We start from the raw sequence: 7,551 nt of genomic DNA on the forward strand, positions 1-7,551 counted from the left end.
GCATCACTGCCGGCGAGCCGGATCCAGCCCTGGGAAGGAGCCGCAGTTGCTGTGGGGGGCCATGCAGGGACTGGCTGAGCGCGGAAAACTCAGCTCGCACTTGGCCAGCAAGTGGGCATCCCTGGCTGAGGCTCGCACTCCGAGATCCCAGAGCTGGCGCTGTACCGGCTGCCCTGCTCGCTCGGCCCCCTCTACCGCCTTATCCAGTGCTGCCTGGACCTCATCCAGCAAAAACCCCTGCCCACAGGTGAGCCCCGAGCCGGTGTCACGTAAAATTCGCAACCGGCCCGTGCCAGCCGAGGGGAGAGGCTAGGATGCAAAGTACAGAATTTACAGAGGCAAAGATTTTTTCATGCGCATGCTGTCTCCCAGCCCAACCGGGGCACCCCAAATGTGCTTTTACACAGGGTTCTTATACCCTTCAATCGTTCAGGTACAAGACAACTGGACTAATCACTAGCACCCACGCTACCCGTTACTAACCATAGTCAAACTTTGCAAAGCAACTCTAGTTTTGCAGCTTTCTTGCTGCTTGTCTATTGATCCAGATGTCCCTGCAGTCAGGCTTGCTAGAGTTACTGATCTATGATGCCAGACGATGCTGGGAGGGTTTCAAAGACATGTCGGAGGGGCTAGGATGCTGGCGTTATCTTGGTTGACCCGGGAAATCCTTTATCCTTCATGGACAGCTCTAGGCTTCCCAGAAGCAAAGTCCTTCTTTCCAGGGCCAGGCTGTCCTTTCATTTCTTTTTCTTCAGCATGAACAATACCAAAGTCTCCAGGAAAACTCCACTACCTCATTGCATTACGGTGTATCATCTGAACTCATCATATAAATATCTACAAACAAAGTGAATACACTTTCATGCTATAAAGACTGGTTGATCTAATAGTTAGGGAAGGGAATTTTCATAATGTGCCCTATGGGTCCCACCAGCCAGGGCCCCAAAAAGCCACTGACAGGGTGACGGAGAGCCAGCAAAGATGCCATCCGGGGAGGATCGGTCTCCTTCACTGAGGAGATTTGCTGCTGCAAAGCAGAAATCCCCCTGCAGCACTCAGGGCATTTCAGCATCCCTGGCAGAGCCGTCCCACGGCCTTTCATCTCCCTTGATCCCTGCTGTTCCCCAGACCGATATGGCTGACCAGCAGCCCCATGCCCCAGGACTACAGCTCCCGGCATGCCATGGGGCACTCCGGCCCTGCTGTCTGACCCTGCGGGGAAACCGTCGTTGTCCCACCCAGCTGGTTTTGGTTTAGATTTGTGCTGAAAACAGTGCTGATAACACACTGATGTTCTGATTACTGCTGAGCAGTGCTTACACAGCGTCAAGGCGTCTTCTGCTCCTCACACTGCCCGCCAGCGAGGAGGTTGGAGGTGCACAGAAAGTTGGGAGGGGACACAGGTGGGACAGCTGACCCCAACTGACCAAAGGGACATTCCATACCATATGATGTCATACTCAGAAATATCACTGGGGGGGAGGGTGGCAGGGAGGCCACTGCTCAGGGACCAGCTGAGCATCGGTCAGTTGGTGGTCAGCAATTGTTTTCATTTGCATCGCTTGTTTTCCTTGGGTTTTATTTTCCTCTCTTGTTTATTATTATTTGACAGCTCCTAAGTACTGATTAGCATCAATGTTGGGAGGACGGAGGCCTCTACCACTGCCCCACACCAGCATCATCGCCCTGGTACTGGCATCACCATCACTGCCCCAGCACCAGCATCACTGCCGGCGAGCCGGATCCAGCCCTGGGAAGGAGCCGCAGTTGCTGCGGGGGGCCATGCAGGGACTGGCTGAGCGCGGAAAACTCAGCTCGCACTTGGCCAGCAAGTGGGCATCCCTGGCTGAGGCTCGCACTCCGAGATCCCAGAGCTGGCGCTGTACCAGCTGCCCTGCTCGCTCGGCCTGAGAGCAGCTTCCACCGACTGCTACACGCCAACAGGAACAGCACTGTCTTCTCCCATGCCCATCTCCATGCTCAGCAGGACCTGTTCACCCGCCCCTGCCAGCCGGCCTTGCTGCCTCAAAATCCTTGCTGTGCTGCTCAAGGCCATGAAACTGTCATGCTACGGCTGTACCCACATCGCTGTTCCTCCTTCTGAGTGACGCTGCCCATTTCTGTGTATTCCCACCTGCCCTCAGCCATCTGCTCTTTTCAAGCTTGTAAGCATTTTGGAAAAGCACAGTTGGGTTTTTCTTTAATACCTGCTTTGACCTCACTACAGGATAGGCTCAGAGTCCATGACTATGGCTGGCAAAGCCGTAGCCATACGGAACTGTGTAGGGAGGAAAAAGACCCAGTAGTTCAGCTCATTTCAGTTGTTGAAGACAAGGCTTTTGGCTACAACACAGTCAAGAACATTTAAAAGCAGAACTAACCTATTCTCCCTCCTTAATTGGCACCTCTTTCTTCATCAGTTCTTTGCCTTTCTTTAGTTCCTGGGGAGTACGTATCAAGATTTTCCTGTGTAAAAGAAACAAGAAAGTTCAGTCACAAATATGCAGGAAACCTGCCATTCACACACTTGGTGCCCACGCAGTAGCATTATCAAGGCCCTGCCTATACACAAAAGATGAAATTAATGCACTGCGGAGGAGAGAGCAGGAACAGCACCCTGGCACCCACGATTAGTAACAATTGCTGCTCTCAACTGGGGCTTAGTCAATGTGCAAGCACACTGCTGAGCCAGACACGAAACCGAGCGCATCACTTAATCCGGGGTGCCACATACACTCTACCTTCTTCCATCGCCTCCTGCCGAGGAATTGTTTTCCAGGCTCCTCCATCTCATCGCACCTTAGATAACTGCACTCTGGCTCAGGCCTGACTGGGGGAACTTCTCAGGACTTTAACTTTGCTTCGGGCTTGGTACAAGCATGAGGCTTCATCCTTTTGGCTTGGCCCCCAGCAGAAGGTGGGCAAGTGGCACGTTTGCAAGTGGTTTGAAACTGAGTGGTTTTGGATCTGAGCTTGGACACCTACCAGAGATTAAACACCAACCAGAGAAAGAGCCCAGAGAAACTCTCTTAGAGAGTAGCAGAAAGAAACATCAGGGCTGAGCACTGCTTAACACACAGGGTTTGGAATTTTGGAGACTGCAGCTCCCAACACACTCGCCTCTTTGAAGGGAAACACCCTTTGGCTTTTGATCCTGACAGAAATATCACAGGCTGCCCTCACTTCCACTTTGCCGTTGCCTGAAGTGTTTGCTTGGCCATGTCCAGTTCTCTTCCGTGCTTACAAAGTGCGTTTAATCTGCAAAACAGTCAGGACTACAAACTGGCAGCCAAATGCCTCTCCTCTCAAAGATGTGGAAAGTGAACTTAAAGGCAACCCAGGGACCATGACAAGCCTTCTGCTCTGGGGTAGCTTTTAAAAAGCAAGGTCTTCTGAACCTCTGTTTTCCAGCTGCCGCCAACAGCTGCAGAAAGGGTCTGCTCTTGATCAGCTGGATGATCAATGCTAACTACCAAAGCCCAGTACAGCACGTTACACCTCAGGCTTCACGTTTTGAGCCCAGCCCCAAGGCCTGAATAACCTCTCTCCTGCCACTGGGATGACTGCAGCATTGCACATCCCCTGGCTTCTCAAGCTCTTCCCCAGCACTCTCCTCCTGCCTGCTCTGCTATAGGCTGCTCTAGGGTCTCAGGGAACCATATTCTGGATCCACTCTGGCATCTCCCGTCAATGAGGATACAGACATGCTCTCCCAGCACACTGTGCTCCTCTCACCTCTTCTGCTCTCTCTGCCTTGGCCGTTCCTCATCTCCAGCCACTGCTTTTGACCTTCAGTCAAATCTCCACTGCCTGTAAAATTCCCCCGATTCAAGGAAATCAACAACATGACCACGTCTTCCTCATCCTCGTCTCTCACGGGAACTTTGCTCTGGCAACCAATACAGAAAATGGCAGTGTGATCACAAAAACAGCAGGGCTTGCCCCAGAGGTAGGGGGGATGTGATTTGCTGTTGCTCTGCAGGGAAGCACAGCACAAAGAAAACCTGGGGAGGTTTACGTATTAACAACCTTACTGGGCTTTACTGGGCTTTCGCTGCCTTCTGCAGACCTCTCGGCTGCTAACATGCCAAACTTCCCAGACCCCTGCCTTTCCAGAAGGCTTATTTTGGCATGCACTAGAGTATCAGTTAACACCTGCACTGCCAAACCCGCGTAGACCTCAGCGTGCTCCTCACAGCTCTGTACTGCTGCACCTGTGGGAAGTGGGCTGTGGGAAGTGAGGCTCAGGGTGAGCAGTGCTGCACAGGTATGTGCTGGAAGGCAGCACAATGCAAATAGAAATAGGAGACTGGTGGGGAAAGGTCGAGTATCGACACTGGGAAACATGATGCCAGTTCAGTGTCTGCAGCAGGATCCCAGCAGCCACAGAACTGAGCAGTGACTCTCTTTGGAGACCACGAGGCAACAGGTCCCCTCACTCCCGCAACCCGCTCTACGTGACATCCCACTTCTCACATCCTTGCCCTCCCTTTCCCCTCCAGCTTTCCAGGCTGTGGGAGTCGTCCTCTGAGGGTAAGACAAGAGAAAGTGCCCCTTGCTGAACCGCCACCATTTCCTTCACTGCAACCACCCTGGCTCTGCACACAAGGACACAGAGCAGTGGCAGCAGTTCGCTCCTGTTCTGCTCCCTACATACCCCTTTGATGACTTGAATGAAGTCTGCTCCCGGGATCCTTCTCGTGCCCACACCAGCCTCCTTGAAGAAGTCAACTTTCCGCCACTTCTGTTTGCGCTGGAGGTGATGCAGCGTGACAAGATCCTGGGCTGCACAAAGAAGGGGCCAACGGCTCTCTGGTGGTGAGCACTGGAAAAGGTTAGAAAACACCCTGAGAGCACCCTGACCCGTAAGAGTCACCATGACACCATCTGGACTAAAGCAGCGTAACTACTCATCTGTTCTTCTCTCTCTACTCTTCCTTTTCTTCTGAGGGTTTCCGTCAGCAGGCTTTGCTCCTGAGCTCTTGCAGATGCAAACACAAACCCTACTGTTAAGGCCTAGGAACTAACACCCACGAGCTATTTTTCAGAAGGGGCACGGTTACTTGTCTGACATAAGCAATGCCCAGACAGAGTTTCTGATGCACCTCCTGAGTACAGGGATGCCAACAAGGGATTTCTAAGGCTCAGAGTAGCTCACATCATCTCAGAACCCACCACAGGCAATTGAATGTGAAAATGAGCACATGTCCATATTTTCCCCACCATGGGGAGGAAACACAGACTCTGCAGTCCCTGCAGTCAAATACGGCTCTGCGGGACAGGGGGGAGAAGAAAGTAGAGAGATCGGAACAGGGAATTTTCAAATCTCGGAAGAATCAAGTGGAAATGGTTGCAAAGTGTAGCATCAATTTACAGAAATTTAAACCTGACAGAGCCAAGAAGTAGAAGTGAGTATTACAGAGAACTAGAGGGGAGCACTGCAATCTAAAGGGGGAAGCAATGCAGACAGCCCTAACTGCACATTTTCACCTGATTGCCTTCAACAAAACAGGCTTGGGATCCTGACTGCTCACTTCACCCTGGAATAGTCCTGCTCCTCGCCTGAAAGCTGCTGTGCGCCTGGCTGAGCACAGATACAATCCACACAAGGAGCAATCACAGCTAAACGCTGCACTTTCCTTGCAGAAGTTGCCTTGGAAAAAAACGTTTTTTAAAAAATAAAAACTTGTTACTGCAAGACCCAGGAAGAAAAAAATCTGTCACAGGTTAACTGGAACTTCCTGGCGGTGGTAAAACCATCCACCCTCTGTAGCCCCATTTCCCAAAAGCCAGCAGCACAGCTTGGGTGGGGGGAAAGGCACCTATCAGACCTTGAGGCCGAGAAAGGGCCACGGGCATCTGCCAAGGGAGCTGCAGCAACCAGGAGCACTCCCCACTGGCTTCTCTCACAACAAAGCCCCGCTGCGTGCTCTCATCAGGAGGGAGAAACACCTTCCGTGTCTGGAAATCCCCATTTATGAAAGGCTGTCAACAGCGATGGGGTTGTCCACAAGCACGAGACCCACATGAAGGCCTGGGGACAGCAAAGGCACCTGGCCTGGCCCCACCACAGCATGCCTGCTCCAAAGCTTGGAGCCGCCTCTTGGAGAGGAGGCCGCTCTACCTTCCCCTGGCCTGTGGACATGAAACACCGACCTCCAGCTCTCAGGGCTCGGGCTGGTGACCCTTGGGGCAGCAGCAGGAACCGCTCTGACCCTGCTTGTGGGGGTGTCCCTGGGGCTGAGCACTTGGCCCAGGGCTGGTGAACTGGGCCGTGGCAGGGCCCGTGGGAGATGAGGTCTCCAGGTGCTTCCCCCAGGCCCATCCGCACTGGGAGATACCTGCTCCTGCTCCTGCAGCACCCCCAACCCCGGCCCCAACCCCAACCCCGGCCCCGGCCCCGGCCCCGGACCTGGACCTGGACCTGGACCTGGACCTGGACCTGGTCCCCCCTCACCCCGGCTGCCCCCGCCCCTCCCTCACCCATTTCTCCTCAAGCTGCTCGGCCTCTGCCCCCTCTGGCCCCGCCCCAGCCCGGCTGGGACTGACAGGCCACCTCCGGCTCCGCTGATTGGCTCAGCCGTGGCCAATGGCGCAGCTGTTGTGGGGCCGGCACAGGCAGCCCGGGCCTCTCCTCACGGAGCCACCCTGCGCCCGCTGCCCCCCGCAGCGCAGCCGCTCCTCAGCCTGCCGGGACACTGGGCCTGCGGAGAGACGGCCTTCAGGAAGGGCCATGGCACCGGGAGCGGTTCTCTCAGCAGTACAAAGTGTGTGCACAGCTCTGCCGTCCCGCAGTACTCTCTTGGGGTCTGGGCCTGCTCAGGGAGGGAGGGAAAGGAAGGGGGGGAGGGCAGGACAGGGGACGGGACAGGACAGGACAGGAGGGGAGGTGCCAGGAAGGGAGCTTCCCTGGGTTTGCTCTGCATTGGCAAGTCTTTCTGAAAATGCGGGTCTGTCTGTGCTGCCAGCCACAGCCCCAGGCCGGAGGAGCTGCGTGATGGGAGCCGCTCGCATCGGCCAGGCCGGCACCTGTCAGGAGACAGGGCTCTGCCCCGGTCACACCGCCCGTGCTGAGCCCAGCACCAGGGCCTTCCTCAGGCCTCGCCTTTCCCCGGGCGGTGAGGAGGAGAGACGCCCTGTCCTGGCGTGGCCCAGGGCATCCTCGTGTGGCCAGAAGGACAGACGCAGCCCCCGTCACTCTCCCCATGGGGGCTGAGCGCTGGCCTTCGCTTCTGTCCCTGGGGCTCCCCAGCGCTGGCAGGCCCCACGGAGCTTCAGGGCCAAGCAGATGCTGGGGTGCCAGGGGCTCCTGGGGCTCAGGGCAGCTTTGGGCATGTCCGAAGCTGAGGTGTGGCTGCCCCTTTGGTTCTGCAGATGCCGTTGTTTGCTCCCCCCTTCATGGTCAAAACCATTTCTCCTCATGGCACATGGACTGGACAGAAGCCACTTCCCTGTTAGTCTGGCAGGACTTCAGGGAAACGAGGTAACAGGACTAACAGGGAAACGAGGACAGTCAGGGAAATGAGGAAGTCACAGCATGCATACAGG

Source organism: Mycteria americana, unplaced genomic scaffold (assembly GCF_035582795.1).
Source record: "Mycteria americana isolate JAX WOST 10 ecotype Jacksonville Zoo and Gardens unplaced genomic scaffold, USCA_MyAme_1.0 Scaffold_37, whole genome shotgun sequence".
Taxonomy (NCBI): Eukaryota; Metazoa; Chordata; class Aves; order Ciconiiformes; family Ciconiidae; genus Mycteria; species Mycteria americana.